The sequence below is a fragment of the Parasteatoda tepidariorum genome, chromosome 6, assembly GCF_982258835.1.
Source record: "Parasteatoda tepidariorum strain Cologne lab strain chromosome 6, Ptep-v5.0, whole genome shotgun sequence".
Taxonomy (NCBI): domain Eukaryota; kingdom Metazoa; phylum Arthropoda; class Arachnida; order Araneae; family Theridiidae; genus Parasteatoda; species Parasteatoda tepidariorum.
The window spans coordinates 37,313,477-37,339,197 of NC_141760.1; the positions used below are offsets into that span (position 1 = coordinate 37,313,477).

General features: G+C 30.4%; 2 protein-coding genes and 1 long non-coding RNA gene across 5 annotated transcripts in view; all 3 read left to right on the forward strand.

Annotated features, from left to right (window-relative positions):
* LOC139425160 (sulfotransferase ssu-1-like) overlaps window positions 1-25,721 on the forward strand; it is a 64,857-nt gene that overhangs the window by 31,072 nt on the left and 8,064 nt on the right. The window contains exon 1 of one of the 3 annotated variants that reach the window (XM_087165648.1): window positions 2,384-2,665. The exons of 1 other annotated variant lie outside the window; for it this stretch is intronic. The gene's annotated coding sequence lies outside the window, so the exon portion shown is untranslated. Of the gene's footprint in view, window positions 1-2,383; window positions 2,666-14,032; window positions 14,194-25,721 lie in introns of those variants that run through there. One more of the 3 variants, XM_087165650.1, reaches the window with a different exon arrangement.
* LOC147807783 (uncharacterized) overlaps window positions 1-25,721 on the forward strand; it is a 54,789-nt gene that overhangs the window by 15,947 nt on the left and 13,121 nt on the right. The window lies entirely within an intron of this gene.
* Window positions 14,237-20,319, forward strand: LOC147807784 (uncharacterized). Its single transcript, XR_015434581.1, has 3 exons — window positions 14,237-18,193; window positions 18,772-18,955; window positions 19,797-20,319. It is a non-coding gene; the product is annotated as an uncharacterized LOC147807784 (long non-coding RNA).

Here is a 25,721-nt window from a genome sequence, read left to right on the forward strand (position 1 = left end):
TGATTTATGATTGACAACATCACTCTCACTCTTAGTTTTTCTTTTTATTTAATTTTCTTTGTTACTTTTAATCTGAAGTCAAGGGGAGCTGATAAAACAAGGCATGCGAATCTCACTGCATACAACTGTTTCGTCAACAATAGATAAATAATCATTATTTAATGCAAAAAAGTTGAAAAAATCTTCGTAAAAGAACGAAAATTTCCAATAACTTTCAAAAAAATTGGAATTTTCATAGGAAAAAAAATCTCTTGTTAAAAGTTTATAAAAGAAATTGGCCATTTCAACAAGCACATGAAATTTCAACTCATTGTAATTGCTTTGCAGTGGTCAGTAGATCGTGCAACATCTTTATTTATTTATTTATTTTTATTTTTATTTTTTGCAGCAAGTAAAACAGTGGATAACTCTCGAACTAACAATTGAATTTAAGACTTTCTTATTTCATCGAACTCTGCACAATTTTCTGCACACAATCGTTAAATTTTCTAAATCTTACAAATTTCGTATAGTAACGCAAGACAAAAGAATGTAAACGTAACGTAATATGAAGTAAAGCAAAAAGAAAAAAGGAAAAAAAAAGAGAGAAAATCTCCCAAAAATAGAGCTTAAAATTGAAATATCTTTCGAATAAACTGTAATTTTAAATAAAATTTGCGCTAAATTGATAAGAAATGGCCCTTCCAACCCGTAAATTTCATTTCTGTTTCCGTGGCTTGCAAATCAGCCCCTATGGCAGGGGTCCCCAACCTTTTTGTACCTAAGAGCAAATTCCAGAAAATCGGTTGAATGGCGGGCACCTTTCATTTTTTCAAGATGAATTTATAGTTGGTAGATATAGGTAATAATGCACACACTACATATAGCGCATACAAAATTTAATTTTAAAAATTAATTGAATATAATTAGTATTAATATTCTTGTGTAAAATAAATGATTACTGAATTGCTTGCAAAACATACGAAGTATAAAAATTATTTATAAAATACAGTCAATGTGATCTTTGTCATTGCATTTCACTGTCCATCGTTTCTTAATTGCGAGAACATGAGGAAATTCCTACTTGCAAGCAATCGTCAAGGTGTTCATCTGTAAATCGGGATCTATATTTTGAATTCATTGTCGAAAACAATGATTCCCACAAGTATGTGAAACCACAAAACTACTTATATGTTGCTCTTTTTAAGAATGGAAAATTATTTCTGTCAACTATATTCCAGAATTTCTCATCTGATATAATCGTTTTGAGGATGATTTCATTCTGAAGATCCAAAATTTCCATCTGCACTTCTTCTCGCCTAACTTGAAGACTAACTTTCTTGCTATAAGTTTGTTTTTTCCCTGCAGCTCCAAGTTTAATTTATTTAGTTTTTCAATTATGTCTGTTACGAAAGACAAATCTGCTAGCCAAAGAGGATCTGTTAGATCTAAAAATACTTGATTTTTGGCTTCAAGATAATTTTTTATTTCTTCGATTAAATGTATAAATCTATCAAGTACTTTGCCTTTACCGAGCCAGCAGCGTACTTCAGAATGTAAAATGAAGTCAGCATCATCAGGATTTTGTAACAGGGCCTAGAAAAGTCGAAGTTGCAAAGGTGCTGCTAGAATTAAGTTAACTATTTCAGTAATAATTTTCATTACGTGTAGCAATTGTAGTAATTTACAGCATTCATTTTTGCATATCATTTTATGGAAAAATGGAAAACTTAAATATTGTATTTTATCGTTGGGCACAAGCAGCGGGCTCACCTAGACCGATCGACGGGCGCCATGGTGCCCGCGGGCATAGGGTTGGGGATCCCTGCGGCATATTTTACTACAAGTTTAACAGTTAATAATTCTCGAATTAGCTATCTATGGTTAAATTATTTTATCACATTGTGTACATTTCCTGTACATTTTTCTACACTTTTTCGAAATTCCAGCTTTTTAAGTTTTGTTGAGCAGCAAAAACAAAATCCAACGAAACTCGATAAAGCAACGACCCTTGCAATTTTTTTAATATGCTAGAAGGCTATGCCCCTGCTCATATCGTTTGCCAGCTACCCTGGTATTCTCTTATTTTTAAATCTTATTTTCATATCTTATATTATCCATTTATTTATATCTATTTTTCCTCTTAAAAACCGAATTATAAAGAAAAAGAAGACATAATTTTGGTTTATAAAACATGTCAGAATTTTATGTAAGAACATATTGTTACTATGTTAATCATATAACAAAATGGGCGATTACTTCGATTTCAAAAATAATCAATTGAGTATAAAAAAAATATTAAAACTTAGGGATACAGAACGTATGGCCCTATTAGAAATTATTTTGCTTGTTAAGGGCGCATAACGATAACTTAACTTTCACGCTTACTTTTTTTAAACTTCATTTATTAATCTTTTTTTGTTACTTTTGATATCAAGTCAAGCACGAGCTTATAAATCGAAAATCTCGAGAGGAGATGAGTTTTCATTATTAAAGGCAAGTTAAGAAGGAAATCACGAAAAAGCGTCTAAAATTGCATATAAATTAAGTGCTGTCTGGATCGTGATATTCAGCTGTTTCTCATTTATTTTTTTACCTCTATTTTGTTATAAGCTCCACATGTATTGAAGCCATTAAATAATAAGCATTGTTTCACAGATGTGACACGTTTTAGTTATTTTTCTAGGTAAGTTCCAGGTTCATTTATCTACTTTTAATTTGACTGTAACTGATTTGAGATTTTTTTTTCCAGAAAGGGAGGGAGGAGGAAATTTCAATACAAAACTTAGTTGCTACATTTATATACAAACTCTACAGCTGTCAGAATAACTAAATTATAATGTAATCACTGAATAAAATTATTTATTTATCATACAAAAAAGTCATAACTATAAAATTAAAAATAACCATTAAGTAAATATTACTATTAATTCAAAGATATAGCCTCTGTAATGCCTGTCAAAAGTCATTAATTTTTTTAAATCTGTTACTAAGAGGATAAGATATAATAATGTAAGTGATTATTTTTAAACATATTTTTTACGCTTTAAAAAAAGAGAATAAATTTAATATAGATTTAAGAAATTGCATGTTAAATGCAAATATATATATACTACTTTGTAGGAGCATAAGTTATTAAATTTCACATAAGTTATTTTATTTAGAAATATAAGTTATATTATATAGATGTCATTTAAAATATATATTAGGAAAAAATATGTATGCTAATTTTTATCTTTTTCAAAATTGACCTGCAATTAGTTTAAAGGTTTTTATCATCTCTTCTACACTGTGAGTTGTTAAATATCAAAAACAAGCTTCCTACCTTTTTTACTTTCCTTTTGACTCCTATTATCAGAAAACACGTTTTCGGTATTTTTATGGCTGTTTACATATAATGCCTAGGTTCCGTTTGTTACTTTTAGTTTGAATTCAATTTCCAGAAAACACGATTTCATGGCTATTTAGATGCAATGCCTAGATTCTTTTTTTTTACTTTTATTTTGACTTCAATTAATACTAGATTTCAATTTGAAAAGGAGGGAATTAATAAATTTAAATTTTCAGTTAAATATCTTTAATGAACAAACAGTACAGCTGAAATAATAAATAGGTGAACACATTTAAAATTCCTGTGTTAGATATAATTTAATATTTGAGTGTGATTTTAACAAAAAGCACTTAAATTCATAGATTAGTTTTTAAAATCATTGAAACAACTCTTTTACATTGAAACAATGTAAAAGAGTTCATTTATATGCATTGCATAGTAAAACAATTTTACATACTTTCACAGGTAATTTTAGCCCCCAGCTGGTATTTTTATGCTCAAGATAAATTTTTGATCCAAAATAGGTTTAAATACGCTTAATACTCGTCTATATATTTTTATTCTCTTTTTAGTTTTAAAATCATTGGAGAAGTAAAGAAGTGTTTGTTTTACATGCATTGCATAGTAAACAATTTTGCATAAGAACAGTGCGTGAAGATGAGAAAAAAATGTTCAGCCCTGAATAACCTTTTATCTAATAATTGAATCTTCTCGTTCTGGGATTCCATCCTAATGAATCGAGGGGGTGACTTTAAATATGCTAATTATTTCCTTTAGACGATATCCTGACCAATCTATTAAGACCATATTTCCCATATTACGACTACTCCCCTTATTTTCGAGGCAGAAATCTGAATCCAACCAACAAAAAAAAGCATATATATTCAGAAAAAATTAAGTTTCTGTGTATTTTTTGCGCACTGTACTTAGTTTTTAGCGTCTAAAAGAAATTTATGTTTCCATAAATATCAAGTAAACCATCTATTTCAGAAAGTTAAACAAATTGTACTTAGGTTTCATCTTTCTGACAACAGAAAAGATTTGAGTTCTGATGGTATGATTAAAGCATGTACTCTATTAGGCAGTTGTTGGTTTTTCGCGAGACAATGTCTTATTTTGCATCAAAGATCTAGGGTTTGCGCTATTGTTATATCCGAGCATTTCACTTTTGGCATATTCTTCTTAAGTCAAAGAAACACTTTCTTTTTTCACAAAATATCGAAATTCATAAAGAATATTCGTCAACTCGAATGGGTTAACATATGTATCAGGTCTAGATCGCCAAATTAGATCTAAAGTTTTCAGCATCGTTTCCTGTTCGCAAAAATTTCAGGCAAATGCAAGGAGTTTTTGAAGAAATAAGAAATTTCTCTTCACTTGAAGTGAGTGCTCTTTAGTTATTGTGGCAGGACGATTTTCAAATTCTCTTGACATAATAGTCAATGAAGCTTCTTTTAAACTGATAAAAAAATTGGAACTTTTTTTAAAAATCATGACGTTCTATTTCTCTGTCTTCAACTTGAAAACACAAATCACTCAATTTATATATGGTTGAGTTGTCATCAATTCTTTTTCTGTAATAATAAATAGATAATTTAAGAACATCAATACATTTTCTGATAAGTTTAGCTATTCGAAATCTACCAAAAACCTTTTTAATAAGTAATCTGATTAAAAGGAATTAACATTATTAAAAGAACTACTCACTAAAAAGGATTTTAGGAAGGAAAAAAAACTTTAAAGATTTACTTTTTAAAAAAGTTATTTTGTAAAAGAAAACTAGCATTATTTAAAAGAATTACTAACTAAAAGAGAATTTGTAAAAGGGAAAAAATATTTTAAGGAATTACTAGCCAAGAAAACTTTGTAAAAGAAGAGATTTTTTTTTTTAGAATTACTAACAAAAAGGATTTTGTAAAAAAACAAACACACTTTACTTTAACGAATTATTAATCAAAAAGGACTTCGTAAAAAAAAAAAAACTTTATTTTAAAAAATTCCAAACTAAAAGTGATTTTGTTAAAGAAAAAAAATATTTCAAAAAGTGCAAACTAAAAAGGATTTTGTAAAAGAAAAAAACTTTATTTCGAAGAATGAATGCATAAAACAATTTTTGTAAAAGAAAAAAAAGTAAATTAAAAAAGATGATTATGGTATATTAATCATATATTTTACTAAAGGAATAATTGCAGGAAACAGGAGTGGAAAGATGTATTTAGTTACGTGAAAATTTCATTTTTTAAAAAAATTATGAAGTTGGCACGTTTCGAACCCTCAAAAAGAGACATTCATTCTCATGGTGCGTCTGACTTATATGAGGGAATGAGGAAATGAAAGAACTGCATATAATGAATAGGAAAAAGTAAATAGGCCTGACAAAAATATATTATATTGTAGACTCAAGTTAAATTTATTGTATATATTAAATAATAAAATGTAGTAACAAACGCATCACATATTTTTTGCATTATTTGTAATGTCAAATTTGACTACTTGAAATATAGAGGAAATGTAATATTAAAAAAAAAATAGGAGGCTTAACCCCTGCTCGCTCTATTCGCTAACTTTCGTGGATTCATCTTTGTTCTTTTCCCTTAAATCCCTACTTGATACTTTTCACGGAAAAAATTATTTTGTTCATAGAATATAATTCTATGAATATAATTCAGAATTATGGAATATAATTCTATAATTCTGAATTCCTAAAATTTTATAAAGAAATATTATGTTGGTATGTTAATCGCAAAAAAATGAATCATGCTCTCATTTTGAAATTCTCTCATTCAAAAAAATCATAGTCCTATTTTTTACGAAAGATTTGCATTTTCAAGTAGTTCGTTATTGTCAGTTTAGTAGCTCTAAATGTGAGTTTAGAAGCTCCTGACAAATGTAGTTCCTGCATAAAAACAAAGTTTCATGCTGGAAATACTGCCTGGTTTGAGGCCGGTATATCTGTCGGAGAGGGGATGGCCTCTCTGGCCCAAAAGATAACCCATTGTACTACTCAAGACAGTCCCCCCCCCTAAGAACACGCCTGTTGTTAAACGAGCGATTAATTCTCACTTGGGCCGGATCACGCTATTGGTCGAAAATGACATCACTGTGGGAAGGGAGATGGTGGTTGTTGGCTGGTGTTTGTATGAGTTTGGCAACAAATTTCGTATGCACACTTGCTCGCTCGGAATTTTATTCCTTGCAAATGTTTACTTAATATTATGTCGTCGTTAGGGTGGGGAGATGGGTAAATGTCCACTTCAGCATTTCAGACAATATTTATGTTTTAATTTATTTAAATTCATCAAAGCTAAAAACAATAAAAATAATGAATGTTTTTACAAATATAAGATGGTATGTATAGTAATATTACAAATACGTTTTTTTTTCGTTTGTTTGTTTTTCCATAAGAATTATCTTTTGCAGTTATGAAGTAACAAAAATTGAAATAAACATAAGCTCAAATTTACTCATACATCGCAATTTAGTTGTGTTATGAATAATTTTAAAAACTTCATAATCAAGCAACACGTAAATTTAGCTTAAAGTAATGACCCAAATTCTGGGCTAGCCTCCCCCCACCCTGCATTTCTAGAACAGCCCCAGTTGCTAATGACGTAAAAGCAGTATAGCTTAATTTCACTTACTTAGATTCTAATAAAAAATTACCACAAAACTTTTTATTTTATTTTATAACCGTCGTTGAACAGCCGACCCAATTTCATGGGTTTACGACTACTAACGTTCAACTCCGTAGCCTTGTAATTTTGAACCAATCCAGAAGACAAGGAAACTCCTGGATCAGTACCCCCAGAGGTATTGATTTGTTGTGGGAACATGGAGGACTTTGAGACTCGACAGATTTAACGTGCATCAGTCACCATTTACTACACGGGGAGTCTTCGACCGGCGAGGATCGAACCCACGACCTCTTGGATATGGGCCCAGCGCCTTACCGACCAGGCTATCCCGGCCCACCACAAAACTTTGCAAAATGTGAATATTGTCTTTATTCCTCAACATTAATACCACGTGTAAATAGAGCGCATTTGAAAATTAAATATAAAATCTGTCGCCAAATCAAGATCAGTCGCCAAAATACTATGCAATACACAGTATATCCCTTCCCCAAACAGTGATGTCATTTTCGACCAATAGTGTGACCCGGCCCAAGTGAGAATTAATCGCTCGTGTTGTTAATGATGTTCAGGCGCAGAGAGGGAGGAAGAACTTCGAGAAAGCTTAGGGGTTACACAATGAGATTGGCATTGGCGTATTTTAATACCTTCGAATCCTGCTACAATTCTTGAAGACTAGAAACTCGCCAATTGTCATATCTTAAAAGAAGTTGCATACTAGTCAAGGGCGCCGGCAGAATAATGTAAAAGGGGGTGCAACCCTCTAACAAACTAACCCCTCCTCCAAAAAAAAATTTACAAATATTCTGTTATTACTTATATAATCTTACTTATTACAATCTGTTAATTTTTTTCTACATACATTTTTTCATTGTTAACAAGATATTTAAAAAAAAGTGCGAATTTCTTGTACTTGCAAATTTTGCCACGAGAAACTATTGATGGCGCTGGCATAGCTACTGACTTTGAAACACAAATAACTACAAACAGTAGTTTCGGGGGCCGGGATAGCCTGGTCGGTAGGGCGCTGGGCCCATATCCAAGAGGTCGTGGGTTCGATCCTCGCCGGCCGAAGACTCCCCATGTAGTAAATGGTGACTGATGCACGTTAAATCTGTCGAGTCTCAAAGTCCTCCATGTTCCCACAACAAATCAATACCTCTGGGGGTACTGATCCAGGAGTTTCCTTGTCTTCTGGATTGGTTCAAAATTACAAGGCTACGGAGTTGAACGTAAGTAGTCGTAAACCCATGAAATTGGGTCGGCTGTTCAACGACGGTTATATATATATATATAAAAAAACAGTAGTTTCGTATACTAACGTGTTTGAGCACGCTTAAGTTTTGTATTTGTTGTGTTGATATTTATTGAGCTTTAGAAGGTACTATGTGTAAAGATCTGCTCTAACCGAAATTCATCACTGAAGCTACAACGTGGTACGAAATGTGGTGGAATAGAGAAAATTCTTACGAATCCCTTGAATACATCGATTTAGTAATTGAGGGCACACCGTTTTATCCAGCTGTAGCGGAGGCTATCAAAATTGGCCTAACTCCTCCAGCTACTACGCGCGCACTATTGAACGCACTTTTAGTACAATGCGACGCATCAAAACATGGAATCGGTCTACAATGTCTCACGAGAAATTAAGCAATTTGTGCATGCTCAATGTGCATAAGAAAAGATTCAAAGATGACTCAGAATTCATTGAAAAAGTTATAAACAGATTTGGACAGCAAACAAGACGATTACTATTCTTGTTTGATTAAACAATTTTTTAATTGTTATGTATCAATAATTATTTAATTACTTGTTTTTGAATAAAAATATTTGTAATAAAAATTTTTTATAACAAAATTGTTTTTCTGTATCTGCTTAATTGTTTAGAAAAAAAGCCAGAGGGGTGCAAGTGCACCTCCTTGCACCCCCCTGCCGGCGCCCTTGATACTAGTATATTAGAAGTATTTTAAATGAAGCTATGCACTAGGTATTGTTCATGTTATTACTGAAATCAACTTACTATGGACTTCGTTTTAAAGGAATGTATATCAGTAATTCAGTATTTTTTTGTGTTCTGAAAGTATTAATACAAAAAAGTCACTAAAATTTAATTGAAATAGAAAAAATGTGAAAGAAGTCAAGAATGTTTTTTTTTCTGAGGTGGTAGCATATACACATCTACATTTATTCCAAAACATCTGCTTAATAAGTTTTTTTTTTTAAAGTTTTTTTTTATTAACGTGGATTTCACGTTTTATCTTTTTTTTAAATATTTGTTGGAATTTAGAAAAGAAAAGAGAGGAAGAGAAAATAAATAATTATACAATGCTTTAAAACAGAAAGTAACTTAACGACATCCTGAATAAGTCATCATGAAGCTGCTTCCGCCTCGCATATGCACTCGACCTCACTTGCGAATCTTCCGGCCACCACGGTCTTAAATTGAAAAACTTCTTGTCGCACTTATCCAATTCGCGATCGCAACGCTCGAGTACGCCCAGGGCCGTCTTAATGGCAAGCAGGGCCCCCGGGCACAGAAATGTTTTGGGCCCTTATTACATCTCATACTGTTTAAAATAGAACTAAAAAACTTCACATGCATAAAATTAAGCATTTTTAAGATATGCCATAATTTTAACAAAGTTAAACACATTTTTATAGCCCCAAAAACTCAATGCACATAAAATAAAGCATTTTTAAACTAGGCATAATTTTTCTTAAAAAAATGAGATGCTAACAAATTGCAATCCTCAAATAGTAAGTAATTTTCAAAACGAAGAAGCTAATTAAAATAAGTAAATTACAAAGCATAAAGAGTATTGTTTATTGATACCTCGTCCCGCCCTATTCAGGGCACACGAGAGTAGAACAAACATTCTACAGACAAAACATACATACATAAAACACAAAAAATTACATTAGCAGCAAGTATAAATGACATATAAAGAAAAAATTAAAGTATGAAAATATTTACAACATTAAATACAAAAGCATAGGGGTATAAAAAAAAAATTTGTATTTTATTTTGTAACCGTCGCTGAGCAGCCGACCCAATTTTTGAGTTTACGACTACCAATGTTCAATTCCGCAGCCTTGTAATTTTGAACCAATCCAGAAGACAAGGAAACTCCTGGATCAGTACCCCCAGAGGTATGACTTGTTATGGGAACATGGAGGACTTTGTGATTCGATAGACTTAACGTGCACCAGTCACCATTTACTACACGGGGAGTTTTCGGCCGGCGGAGATCGAACCCACGAACTCTTATACATGGACCCAGTGCCCTACCAACCAGGCTATCCCGGCCAAGGGTTAAAAAAAAATTCCTTTTTCTATTATAACCGTCATTGAACAGCAGATCCGTTTTTTGGGTTTACGACTTCTAATGTTCAACTCTGTAGCCTTTTACTTTTGAACTCAATATAGAAAACTAAGGAGCTCTTGTATCAAGTATCGGGAGAAATTTCGACTTCGTGGAGTACTTTTTCAGTGGAACTAACCAGCATTTACATTCCATGGAGATGAAGACCACGAGAGCCTCCCACGGTTAGTCTGACGGCAAAGGGACTCTAACCCATGATCCGTCTGCCACTGAGGATATTTCACGTCAGCACTGTGGTCTGTGCAAGCCGGATGCAGATTCGTATCGACCAGCCATCATTGAATTCGAACCCGGTTCACCTCATTGAACGCTCTATCCCCTGAGCCATCGCGGCTAGGGTATAGCAATTAAAAAAATTCAAAAGGTATGAATTGCTTCGTCAAACTATTAAAAAGTCAGTTATTATAATATTAATATTTAAACATCTTTCAATGCATATCAGACATAAACAGTTTAAAAGTTGCTGTCGTATGATTCGAAACACTTTCAATTATTACTTTAATTAACTATAAATACTGAACAGAGTTGGTTGAGAAGCATATTTAGTTGTTGTTGTAGTTCATTTACGTCACACTGGAGCTGCACAACGGGCTGTTGGTGACGGTCTGGGAAACATTCCTGGAGGATGATCCGAAGACATGCCATCACAATTTTGATCCTCTGATTAGGGGATGGCACACCCGCTTCGGTAGCACAATGACCTGCACGCGAAGTCGAGCACTTTAAGGTAGAACAGTTTAACGAGGACCCATACCGCACATCCTCGGTCCCTACGCAGACTGATCCAAGTGGTTACCCACCCTCACACTGACCGTAGCCAGTGATGCTTGACTTCTGTGATCTCAAGCATATTCAGAGACATTATCACTTAGGGAGTTGAGCACCTAAAAACTTCATTTTAACGAAGAAAAATAGATTTCAGATGACTTTTTATTTTTCCTAGTGATAATCTATTCAATCTATTGGTGTTTGTATGGTAATCAATCACTATTCTTAGAAAAAAAATTTCGCACTTTTTACACTAGTATATATATCCCAGAAAGCATGCAACCTTACGGTTACCTTCTGTCAGAATTTTCCTCTTATTGTCGAACGAAAGTGTTTGTACTAGAAAGCTTTTTTTAATAAGGCAAAAATATTGCAGTTTTTAAACCTTTCATCCTAAAAGGATTACAAATTATTTTTTAAGACTTTTTTTTTAATAAGTGTTGTCACTTAAGTAAAATGGTCAGTTAGGTCAGTTAGCTGAAGTCACACTAACTGCATTGCTCATTAAAATTTCATGACAAGGTGGATTTTAGCTGAGCATGCAAGACTTTGTGGAAAGAAAGGTTTAAGAGTATTTTCACCTTTGAGACTAGCTTTACTGAAGGATTTTTTTTACGTTTGAAAACTTTAAGTCAACCTCGATTTAAGGTTTTTATATAGAAGGTTGTTTTCAAAGGTTTTGGACTAGGGTAATGTGCTTAGAATAGAGCAGATTGCCACAGATCTCGTTTTAAGGTTAGAAGAGCCGCAACCTTTTTAGGTTTACATTAAAAGGTTTTTGCTGAGTGAAAATAAAATAAACCCTATTTTGCTATTCGGAATTTATTTTAAAAATTATATAATGCAAAGTTGTTTATTCTTAGTTGTTTTTTTAATACAATTTATAAAAGGTAAGATTCTCAAGGGCCTCCTGAGTGCCTGGGGCCCCTGGGCACTGCCCGGGTGTGCCGATGCGTTAAGACGGTACTGAGTACGCCGTCTAGCGGGAGCCTGTAAATATCAGACATTAATTTATCACGTTTTCATTTAGTTCCATCGAAATCATTGACAGAATCAGACGCCATTTTTTAGCAGCAAATAAGAAACAAAATTTCCCTAAGGAAAAGGCCGAAGAACTTGAAAAAAATCTCCAGAATATTAGTAAATCTTTCAGGAACAGAACACGCCAAACATTTGAAAAAAAATTCCTCAATAATTTTTAATTTCTATTATCAACAAACTTGCAACTGATGACTTCCGATTTCGGATACTGTTACAGATGTGTGTATTAAGGTAAAATGCATTTCTTCTGTCTTCAATTCATTACGAATTAAAGTGAAGTCAACATTGCTTTCGTCATTCCAGTGAATAAATATGAATTCAGAACATACAGAATTGTAATAGTTATAGCATATTCTTCTTCGTTATAGAATAGTATATATTTCTGTATCCATATAATTCGGAAAACATCAATAAAAAATTATCCAAGTTACTTGAAATAGTGCCATTTGTGCTGATTCTTAATTAATTTTAATCGTTTTCTTGGTAAGTATTTTTTAGTTTTGAAAGAATAAGTTCAACTAGAATTTAGCTATTCTGTTTTTAGCTACATATTCAAATTCATATCAATTATAAAATTTTGCTGTGTAGTATGTTATCTAAAGTAATGAAGGGATAAACTATGTATCTATTATTTGAGAATAAAGTTTTCAAACAAGGAACTTATCATTTTGGAATTCTCCGGGAATTATAAATCAGGTAAGTGCAATGATTTTTACAATAAAAAATTTGCTTGTAAATAATTTTTTTTCATTTGATGATGGTTCTCTACAGAATGGTATTTTACGTCTGATTAAGAACTATAAGAATAATAAAAAAAGAAACAATATGAAAGTTTTTATTTGTAACATTTTGTGTTTATGTATACTTCTTGTATATTCCAATGTTTGAAGTAATATGATTCAGAAAAGTACGGAATAAAAATTCGGTACTTACGTATTAACGCCACCGCCGCTACAGATTTGGCGGTTTTTAAGTGCCGCTAATCTACACTAAAAATTTTTGCGACAATTCATAAAATAAAACACTTTATTTAAAATCAAAATAGTCAATGGGATTTCGGTGGAAAATGAGCCGATATAGAGTTTAGCATAGATTCAAAACAATCATATCGCCATATGAACTCTGATAAATAAGATTCCAAATGAAATAACATTTCCAAAACATACGTTTACCAAGATAAAGTTTTATGTTGTGGGAATTGGTTCTTTTTCGGTAAAATATTTCCCTCCTGAAAAAATAAAATTGCATCTTGTTTTGTTTTTGGCAAATCCCAAAGACGAATTTTTGTAGCACTAAAAATGGCGACAAAAAAGAATTGTTTTTGTTTCGTCAGCATTCTTTATTTTACGTTTCTTAGTTTCTAAATAATAATTTTTATTGAAACTTGAAATTTTTTGATAAAAATTGTTGTCAAAAAACTTTGTTTACAAAATTAAATTTCATAAAATTATGAGACTTATGTATATTTTTTGTTCATTTTAATTTTTAAAGTAATATGATTCTTAAACTATAGAATGTGAAGTTTAAATGGGCCTTTCATGTTATATCATTAAATTTAGTAAAACTATTTCTCGGGCATTAGGTTTTAACTCTTATAATACATATTTTTTTCTGTTAATGTACAAATATTTTTCCGATGTGTTTTGGATATTCCTTCTCTAATAAAAAGAGATACCATTTTGTTTTCGTTTGCGTAAGAAAGAATATCAAGTATTTTTCTTTTTTAAATTTAATTAGCCACAATAAAGAAGGAGCGTTGCAATGCTACGTGCTACATTAACGACGTCTCTGGAGTAACTGAATGACTGTTCATATAGAAATCGCAGGTATTAGTCTCATACAACAACGCCCCCTATAGTTCGTTGCGATCGCGAATGCCAATGAGATTCAGCAGTAAAGCTTGCTGTTGTTGACTGGTGAGACCAACCTCATTCGATTTGTTTACATTCAGTGATCATTGTTTATCAAATCACTCTCGTAAAATAAAACAAATGTATTGAAAAATTTTATATCATTCTTTTTGCTATAATTGAAAAGCTTCGCAAATTCATATAATAAGGTAGTTTTATTTCTAAAGAATAAATCAAAACAAAATAATGCATTGTCTGATTAAGTCAGAGAAGTATCTGTTTCCAAAATGAAGCCTCCAGTGTATTGATTTGTTTCGAATTTTTTCTTTAATAACTTGTGAACTATAGTTTATAAGTTTGATTTGTAAAGTTTTTTTTATTGTTCTCTGATAAGAATTATATAAATTTTTCTTCAGTATGCATAAAGAAACACCATCATTCAGTTCATATTATAAACATCTGTAACTTCAATTCTTTTACAAATATTATTACTACTTTATATTTATTTAATTTTAAGCTTCGAATTGTTTAATAATTACGTACACTTAATATATTGAATTCCGAATTGTAATAAATTTTAGGGGTAAAATATATGGTTAATTTGTTTTAATAGGTACCAAAATTAAATGGTAACAGTGTTTGCTTCAACTTAGTTATATTTAATTTATTATTTAGCTATGAAAAAATTTATATTGGGTATTGATTTATTGCTAAAAATTGTAAACAACTTGTTTAAATTAAGGGAAGATTAAATGGTAACAGTGTTCGTAATCTGTGGCAGTAGAATTGCCGAATCTTGAAAACTTCCGGATAGAGGCCATGAGATGGGGGAAAAAAATTACATATAAATTTAAAATTCATTTGTACACCTTAGCCTCTTAGTGAAATATATATTTTTTTCAAAATTAACAGCAGTATAAGTTGTCTATTTTAAAAGTAAAAAATTTATTTACTTGTATACATGTTCAAATGAGATTTTCACTTCGCTTACCTTCTGATGATGCTTAAATTGTAAATAATTTCACAAAACCTTTGTAAATTTAATTGTTGTTTAAGAACTTTGTTTAGTATATATTACCTTAAGAAATACTCTTTCCTGATTATTAAGGTAGCTTCTTGCACAAAGTTGTCTGCTAAATAATATTTTTTTTCGGTTGCTATGACGCTTTTGCCAAATAAATGTATCAGTGAAGTTTATATTGTATAACGTATGACCTTTCTCAATTAACCCTACCATAAAGTCAAAACTCTACCTAAGAATTAAAAGTGCCATTTGAGTTTTTACTTAACACCATAAAATTGTGTTGAAATGTATAACATTATGTAATAACTGAATTTTATCCTCAATAACTTTGATATTATCCTCTTATACTAGTGTATGTATGTATTTCAAAAAATAATTGTCTTTTATTATCCCTGTGGCCAAATTTTTTTCGAGCTTTTTGCGACAAACTTCCTTAGAACTAATTTTTTTCTGCAAGATACTTTTAACTATATCGATTACTAATGTAAAGTAACAAAAATCACTGTCGAACAAATGATTAAAATATTGCACGGTTTAAGGATGAGGTCTCCACAAACCGAGTGTAACAAACAGTGATTTTTTGAATATGCGATTTAAATTTCTCATATTGTAATAATTCAGAAATTCATGTGAATATACATAACAATTGCGAAACAAATAAACAATACAATACATAGATTTGCGATGGATTTAATTTTTTTAATAAATAGCTTATTTCAAAGTTTATTAATAATTCCTTCCTCTAAAAAAATGCTTATAAAATTTTAACCAGATGAAGATAATCCTAACAAAATTAATATTTGTTATGCTAATATAATAAGAAATAAACATGGATAAATTTATCAGTGTGTTTAATTATTATATAGACAGTCAATAAAATTTTTTTTGAAAATGGAATATGAATAAAAGAGAAGTGTTTAAATAAGTAAATAAATTAAACAAGTAAAAATGTTTTGTTACAAATTTTTATTGCTATTGTACTTATTTTAAAAATAGATATTTTTGCAAAATTAGAATAATTCTCCTTGATGGATACTCATATGAAGAATAGACATTTATAGTAATTTTTATTTACACGTGGAATGAAAATTAAATTATTACTGTGGGTTGGTATTGCACAAAGCTGTTTAAAAAACAAGATTTTGAACTGTAAAATTATAATTATTAACCCTTAATGCACAAATTTTTTGAAAAAAAAAACGAATGTGAAAAATTATAGCAGCATAAAATACAACGACACTCGAATTGTCGAGTGTCAACTGTTTGGCCTGTTTGGCAAGCTCGAATTAATTTGAACACACAAGTTAAGAGGTTATAGCATTAGACAAATTGGCAAAAGAGGTTATTTGGTTAGGAGGTTATTAGTCCTATAAACAAATTCGCAAAAAGAATCACTTGCTAAATGTCATTAAAAGCTGAATTCAAAGTAAAGTATGATTTGTTACTTTACCTGCAGACCTTAGCTGGGCATAGTGGAATGGCCTTCACGTCTTGGGTGGCCCTGCCAGGAGAATAATCCCCCGACATACTTCAGCCAATTCCGCCCAGGGTCACCCCCTCGCCACGCTGAGGCGATCTGCTGGATTTGAGGGGGATAATTATTTAATTTTAATGTTGTTTTTTTTAAAAAAAAAGTTTTGGAATAAATATGAACAGTTAAAATTAATTATTTATTGAAAAAAAGAGAAAGGTTTAAGTTAATATTTTAATAATCGTTAAGATAAAAAAGGTCTAAATTTGGAAAAAATATATGTTTAACCTGTATAGAATTTTAATTTTATTTTAATTTAATTATTCGGCCAATTTTATCGACATAATCAGTTAACGTTATGTTATCCAAAATTAATTCAAGTTTCAAAATTTCAACTCTTTCTTCTCTAACTTGGTACAATTTTTTATGTTGAATTGGCCTATGCCCAGCCTCCAGCATCCTCCTCATTGCAGTATCCTCACTATCAATAGCTTGTAGTAAGTGTATAAGAGCAAATATATTAGGGTGACGTTGCTCTTCTGTTAATCTTGGCATGAAATGCTTCAGAATAGTTGTTTGTTCTATCTAAAGTGTTGTGGAAATGATTACACAACTCGCTAAAAAAAAGAAGAAGAAAAAACAGTTAACTATTTATATCAAGTGTTTCTTTTAATCATCAAATGGTGATTTCATTCCTTAGCTTTAATACTATATACCAAAGTGTATTTTTATGATAATCATCTTGCAAATAAGATTTTTTCACAATTTTTTTTGTTTTTAATTCAACAAACATGCATTGATCAATTAATAACTTACAGTTTAAACTTACTTTTGAAACACATTTTGCAAAAATTATTAAAACAAGAGCACTATATTTTGGGGTTAATTTTGAAAAAAAAAAAAAAAAAAAAATAAGGTTCTGAGGAAATATTAAATTCTGAAAATTTCAGCACTCCTGATTAATGCTAGTTAATTTTGTTTTATATATACATACAATTTTTGAATTTTAAGGGCCTTATGCAACTGAAACGCGCCTCTTCGATTCGATTTCATCGAGCCCGTTCGTTCGCTATTCGAATGTGACCGGTTTCCGAATTCAACTGTAACATTTACGCGCCATCGAACTGGAAGGGTTACCTTTCGAAGCGGGTCATCATTTTGAGAGGTCACGTGATAGCTTAGAATTATCAGCCAATCAAAAAATTGATAGTCGTTCCAGAAATAAATTTAACTAATACTTTTTAACTGTGACTTTTTACGATTATATAAACATATATTTTCGATATATTGAATCAGTGATACTTCGTAAATTGTTTTTATAAACATGGATGCAATTTTAAAGGAAACAAATTTACTTATGGAATTATTAAGAAGCAGAAAGGATTTAATTAGCAATTATATTAGTCCTTCGTCAACTTTAAAGTCAAAAAATGATGTTAAAAAGGAATGGGATTCATTGGCCCAAGAAATTTAATCATATGGCTTCGGCAAGCCAAGGACCGGAGCCGAAATTAAAAAAAAATGGCAAGATCTGAAGTGTAGAGTGAGAAAAAAGGCTTTGGCCATAAATAAATATAAATCAGGGACAGGTGGCGGGCCACCAGCTCCACCTTTGAGTGAATTGGACAGAAGTGTTATCGATGTTTTGGGTCCTGCTGCCTTCAGTGGTGTGCCACTCTGTTCAAACCTTGATTCTATTTCACTTCAACAACAGGTTAGTAATGATTTGCTTTTATTAACTTTTACTGATAATTTTATAGTACTGAACCTTAGAATTAGTTAATTTATTTAGTTAGGAATGCAAGTAATGGTTCGAATTTTATTTTTAAAAAATATATTCATATAGTTATCAAGATAATGCTTTATAAACTTTTATCAGCAAATATTGTTCACGCTAGATTTAATTTCTTTTAACAAAAGTATCTGGATTTTGCTATATATATATATATATATATATATATATATATATATATATATAATTTGATGTTTTAAAATGGTGATTGAATATTTCTAAAGATTAAACTATTATTGAGATATCTCACACATTATTAATTTTCTAGCTGTGTCACTGTTTTTGCTCTTGCAACAAAGCTTTACAGTTACTCAATTTTTTACACAGCTCTTGTTAGGTCCTTTCTTTGTTAGTTTAAGCAATTTGCTTGAAAATTTTAACAACAGAACTTATTATCAGCTAATAATATTTACTTTAAAATTATATAGCTGAAATACATATAGTATTTTTTTTATTTTATTATGGTTTTAATTATTTTAAATTTTCTTTGTGGTTATTAGGTTGTTCCCGAAGAATTATCAGCAGTGGAGCCTGAGTTTTCTGATATTGATTCTTCGGTTTTCATTAATGATGGTAAATCTAACCAGTATGCAGCAGTTGTGCCTCCATTGGCCTCTACTAGCCAGGAATACAACTTAACAGAAATGACACCACAAGCAGAAAAAACTCCAGTTTCTATTAAAAGTAAAAATTATCTCTTTGTGGATTGTTTCATTACACTGTGATTTGCATTTCGTTGTTAATTTTTAAGATCTAAACAGTCATAATATTTTCTGTTATAAAATGTTAATTTAAAAAATAGAATAATTTAGATAATGAAAAGATGATAACTTTTCTTTCTACATGCATATTTCATTTTTAGCTAAGCATAAATGTAATGTGTCAAAAACGTATTCAAAAATGTATTTAAAGAAATTAATAATTAACATACAGTCCAAAAAGTTATGTGACTTTATGAAAAGTTACGTCTGTCCCAAATCTACAGATTTGAACTCACAATTAATGAAAACACGTTTTATATTCTGATGTAGCATATAAATTTTTGTAAACCTCTGACTGATAATATTCAATTTATTATATTAGAAAAAAAATAATTATTCAGAATGAAACTATTGTCATATATATTTATTGATACCCTTGTTGTTTATACCCTTTGTTTTATACCCTTATACAACTGAAACATTATTCTTCGAACTTTAATGATCATTATAGGGTGGTGACTGTTGTTCAAGTGTTATATCATCAAAAATAAATTTTTAAATGTGATAAGTTTTTGAAAAAGTAATTGTAATTCTGTTGCCCAGAAAAAAATAATTTATCAAATGCTGGCAGTTAATATATATTAGCTCCAATTAATTATTTAAGCATGTGCTTAATAAAAAACTTTCACTGCATTCAAATGAAAATTAGATTGAAGAAACATATATCATTTGTAAGTTTTACTTTAGTTTAATTTAAAAGTTTTGGCAGAAATTTCAAGCTATTTTCTTTTGCCATTTAATCTCTATTTTAAATTTGATTACAGGCTCTACTTCAAGAGTAAGAAAATTTCGGAGGAAGCAACGGTCTTTAAAAAAGGGATCAGATGTACAAGAACTTTTAGACCTTAAAAGGAGATCCTTGAAAGTTAAGGAGAGAATGGCTAGAATTTTGGAAGTAAAAACCAGATTGAAGTGCATGAAGATGGGTGTCAACTTTGATGAAATGATAAATGAAATTCCATGAAATAAAATTATTTTATTTGACCATTATTAATGTCCATGTTTATTTATCCATCTATTTTACATATCTATAAAATTTTATGCTTTAAAATTTATGAAATTCACTAATTGATGTTTGGTAATAAATATTACAGTGCTTATTTTTTCTGTAAGAACAATATACATTTTGCCTTTGTCTTATAATTTTAAGTCATAATTTTGTCTTATATTTTTGTTAGTTTCTAATCTTATTTAGTTTGTTAGTTTCTAATCTCTTCAAATTAGTTTCTAATCTTTTCTGATTTTTTTAAACACCGAAAGCTTCTCAGAGCAATAAAATTGTAATATTAATTTTGTTTCCATGTTTGTTACCAAGTAGACTAAGAAAACGCCTTTTTTTTTTGGTTCACCAAAAATGTTTTATTTTTTAGGACATTTTTTAAAGACATTGATCTAATTTCTTGCAAATAAAAGAATTATGATATTCTGCTTATAAAATTGCTTTTGAAAAAAATTTTAAAATTAATTTTTAAATTAATATTAAATTTATAATATTTAATTATATTATATTAATATTAAAAGAAAACATATTAAACAATTTATTAATATTAAAAAATATGATGTTCCTTGAATTAATTCTGATTCTAAATAAAGACAATATTACAGAGTTTGTTCAGACATTACAAATTTTATATTAAACAAAAGATTCAGAAAAATGTACTACATCAAACAATTATTATACCATATTTGTAAGTAATAACACTATTAGCAAACAAGAGTCATAAAATTCTTTATCTTTCGCTTAGATTTTGAGCTATTGAACTACGTGCCAAACACCCTCTAGCATACACACTAGTATTTGTTGGCAAATCATCTGGTTCGTCATCATCATTGTCATCTTCTATATACTCCAACAAAGGAATATTTCTTTCAATGCAAATGTTGTGTAACACACAACAAGCCATGATTATCTGGCATGATTTAGATGGACTATATAATAAGTTGCCACCTGATTTATGAAGACACCTAAATCTTGATTTTAATACTCCATTACACCTCTCGACAGAACTCCGGAGGGATCTTAGTTTTTTATTGAAATTTTCTTCAATTGCAGTTGTGGGAGTATCATAGGGTTTTAACAACCAAGGCTCTAATGGATATCCGGCATCTCCAATTAAATAATCTGTGCCTGATGTTAATACTCTCCTCAATTCACAGGCAGCCCAAATGTATGCATCGTGAACACTACCTGGCCACCGTGCCACCACATTTGAAATTTTCAGATCTTTATCACATACCTAAATAGAAGTAGAGTAAAATTAGTAAATCTTCTAAAGTTCTTAAAAATAAGAAAAAAATATTTCTGATCCTGTCGAATTTTCCTAATGATTTCCGGTTCACAAGAGTTTGAATAAAATTTAACTATGCTAATATTTGAGAACACTAAGAATAAATTTTAAGTCGATAAGTAGACTACCAAAAAAATAAATGTTAAGTAGACTAAATAAATAAATGTTAAGTATTTTTGATTTTTATTTTCGTGGGATAAACACACAAGCAAGTAGAGAAGTGGTTTCCAACCTGTGGTGCACGCCCCCATGGGGGAGCAATACTGTTGCAAGGAAGCGTGTAGCTGTTTTCAAAATATAATTTCAAATACAAACCAAAAAAAATCAAATGGGTGTCAAAAAATGAATAAGCAGTATACGTAATCCACAATTCTAACTGCTGATTTTTGGTGCACAAATGCTAAAACATCCCATTCATACTCTTCTTCAAATCAAAATATCTTGCTTTTGTGTTTGTAGCCGAGTACCGATGGGGGTGGAATCAAAAGTTAAGCACTGGCAACATCCCGGTTATTCTCGTGCTTACTTGCGCCAAACTTCAGTAAACAGAAGCTTTAATTTGTCAGTAGTCCCTACCTTATTATGTTGTAGTAGTATTAATTATATAACATTTTTTTGTTTTATTATATTTCTTATAATAAATATATTATATTAGGGTAGATAACTACAAACTGAATTTCAAATTTATGAAAAATTTTTTTTATATAAGCCTGAAATATGTAACCCTGCAAATTACTTTGAAATGGTGGTGGATAATAATTTACAAAATCGATTTTATTAAACAAAGAATCACAATAAATAAACCACCACTTCACATTATTTATTTTCTGTCCGGAGCGGCATATCTGCATAAATACAAAAAGTATATTTTGCCAATTTTTAATAATTTACAACTATAATAAAATCAACGAATTAAATTAACTTACTAATTGAACATTAATCGAAAAAATGCTTTTTCGATTTATGTACATAAACCAGTCATCTGATAGCGGTCTTTGAATCGGTATATGTGTCCCATCAATTATTCCCAATAGTCTTGGAAAGCCACTAGCTTCAAAAAATTTCATTCTTGTGTTCCGCTTCTCTTGGTCAGTAGAGGGAAATTTTATAAACATTGGAAGTATATCCACTAGAGCTTTCGTCACTCTACCCAAGCTTCTTGACACTGATGACTGCGACATCTCTGAAAATTTGCTGTCAGCAGTCACGCCTTGGAATGATCCTGAAGCAAGTAGACTGAGAGTCATTAATACCTAGAAAACCAAACAATATAAATATTTTAATAAGTAAATAAAATTCTTGAGAGCATCTAAACAGTGACTTATGATAAATCAAAAAAAGAAATAAAATAATCACACAGTGTAACATTTAATTCACACCTTACCAATTAGATAATTCTTTTTTTGTGCACACTAAAAATACCTTTACCTTCTAGATGTAAGTAGTACACATGCATAGATACATACTTTTCAAAAAGCATTTTATTTAAATAATATTTTAATAAAAAAAATTTCTTTTTACAAACCATCACTCGTAAAATTGTACTTTATTTAACATAAAGTACTACTAATACCAGTAGGTCTTATATGCTAGAGAAATTTGTCAAACACAGTAACCAAATAAAGTTTAAATTAGCCATTATTTAATAATTTAATATATATATATATATATATATATATATATATATATATATATATATATATACACACACACACACATATATATATATATATATATATATATATATATATATATATATAGAGAGAGAGAGAGAGAGAGAGAGCCCAGACATGTTTCTGTTCCAGAATATACTACTATTAAACTTCTTTAATCTTTAAATTTATTTCAAAATCAAATTTTTTCACAAATAAATAAATGATATAAATAATTGGCATGATGTAAATGATTTATTTCTAGATATATTCATTACTAAAATAAATATTTGTTAAAATCATTACATAATAGCTTTAAAAATAAATCAAAACTTGAAGCTAGAAATTTTAAACTGTATAAATATTTTGATGAAAAATAATATTCAAAACTAAACATTAAAGTTTTTTTTTGCAACTTAAAACAATAACAAAACGGAAGTGTAAATAAATTTTTTTATTTCATTAGGGCCCATGCGTTTTGACATAGCATAAGTGATTACAGTGACAATATTTTTCAAAATTAGTGTGAAAGGTAATCCTTTACTGTTTACTAAGTGCAAGGTAATGTTTTCTACTACACAAACTTTTAAGATTTTTGACCTGATAGAAGATATAAGTTAAAATGGGTAATAAATATGTTAAATTACTGCTTACAGTTTACATGAGATAGAAAAAGTAAACAAACAAAAATATCTTACCTGTTGTTCAACGGTATGGCCTGATGTCTTTAGCTTTATTTTGCTCTCTAACAAGTCACACACATATAAATAAGATTCTCGAGTCAAGCGATAGCGGCTTATAAATTGCTCTTCTGAAAGATCAAGAGGATTCATATAATCCCGTAAATATCTCGGGATTTTATTTTTTATTTTTTCGTTTCGTAAAAGAAGTAAAAAATCCGCCATTGTAATCGTCAACAAACACCACGATACAATTCTGGCCTGTGATTGGTCAGAGAAGTTCTATCGAACCTCAACCTTCGAAGTCAAGCTATCGTGCTGGTCACGTGATAAAAAACGTTCGTAACGTTTCAGTTGAATTAGGAAACACGCATTTTTTCGAACCGATCGAGAAGTAACCAGTCGTTCGATCGAATTTTGTTTCAGTTGCATAGGGCGCTAAAAGCCCCATGATGTGAAGGTAGATGGTAAATTACTATGTGAAAGTGAAAAGTAAATTATCACAAGTCTAAATTACGATTGTCTCAAAATAAGAACTATAAGTGTTGTGTACATTTGATGGTCAATAATGAAATCCAAATTTTTAAAGCTTTTTTTTTATGTAGAAGGAGCTAGAAAATGTTGAGAAACCATTCAGTGATACTTACATTGGATACTTTGGTGTCATACATTGGTTCATCCAAGTTTCTTCAAAATACTTAAAAAAGCGATGAGCTTCTGCAAATTGAGGAATTGTTTGTTCTATGAGCATATTGGCCATATCTCTATATGGCGATTCCTCAGGAACCAATGGTAGAGCTGCTGCTCTTCTAAGCCATAACTTAATGCTCGGGTTCCTCTTGCTGAGACGCAAGAGACCCAGCTTACGTGCCTTTAAAATAAAAAAATGAAATAAGCAAATGTTTCAAATTAAGTTTATAGTTTTTCACCTTGAACTCATACACTATTGCTGAAATTCAAACTGTAGTTTAAAAATGCTATACATACCTTTTTCACCAAACTTTGAACAAAGTGAAAGTAACAACCTTTCACTTCAATACTTGGAAAGACTTCCTTCAGAGCTTTGATGCTTGCCAACTCAAAATCTACCATGGCAAAAGTCGGTGCTAATAAGAAGTTGTGACTCCATGCTGCAAATTTCATGAGTTCAAACAGCCTCTTGTGCAGAGCAAAAGTTTTGCCTCCTAGCAGACAAAAAGCCATGGGAAATATCTGGCCCATGTAATCCCCATGTAAGGTATATAACTGTTTAAAAATTTTAGGTGTTACCTTAAAGGTACCATCTAAAAATAATTTTGGGCTGGCACAAAGGTTTCTTAAGTTTTCTGCAGTGCAAAATACCTACAAGTAAAAGATTAATTATATCTCTATGTAACACAAAAACATAATAGTTTAACATAGCATAGTTAACATGTATAACATTTTTATTATTATTGTAATGCAATTCTGCTCTACATTTTAAGATATAGTTATTAACTTCTTATAGTAGTTTTCCTACATATAAAGTTAATAGTTTCAACTTTTGTAGAAAAAACTCTTTTATGTCAAGTGACAACACATATTGTGAATCACTTATCCGCGTTAGAGTACGGTAGCAAAGGAGGGCTTAGCCATCTAATATATAATTAAATAATAAGTTTTAAGATGCTTAGATTAACCGCATGATATAAGGCTTGTGGGCTCAAAATCTTTTTTTTTTTTTTTGCAAGAACAAAATATATATATAAAAGATGAACACATAAATTTGAATGAAAAAAATGCTTCAAATTGCATATTTAGATGGAGGTACATTGGATCAGACTTAATTATTTTAATGCTATTAAATATTTTTGCCTATTTTCCCAAAAACTAGTTGCACCACTAATACTAACACAAACACTGTTTAAAAAATATATTGCTCAGTTAAAGTACGCCATTTTTTTCCAGCAAGTTGTATGTTAGCTCTGCTAAGTATACTTTAGTAATGTTCTCTTGAAAACTTGTATCGATAAGAGAGGAAATTATTATGATCTTTTGTAAAACCCAGAACATGAATTATTGGGTAGGTTAGATCAAAATAATGCAGATAA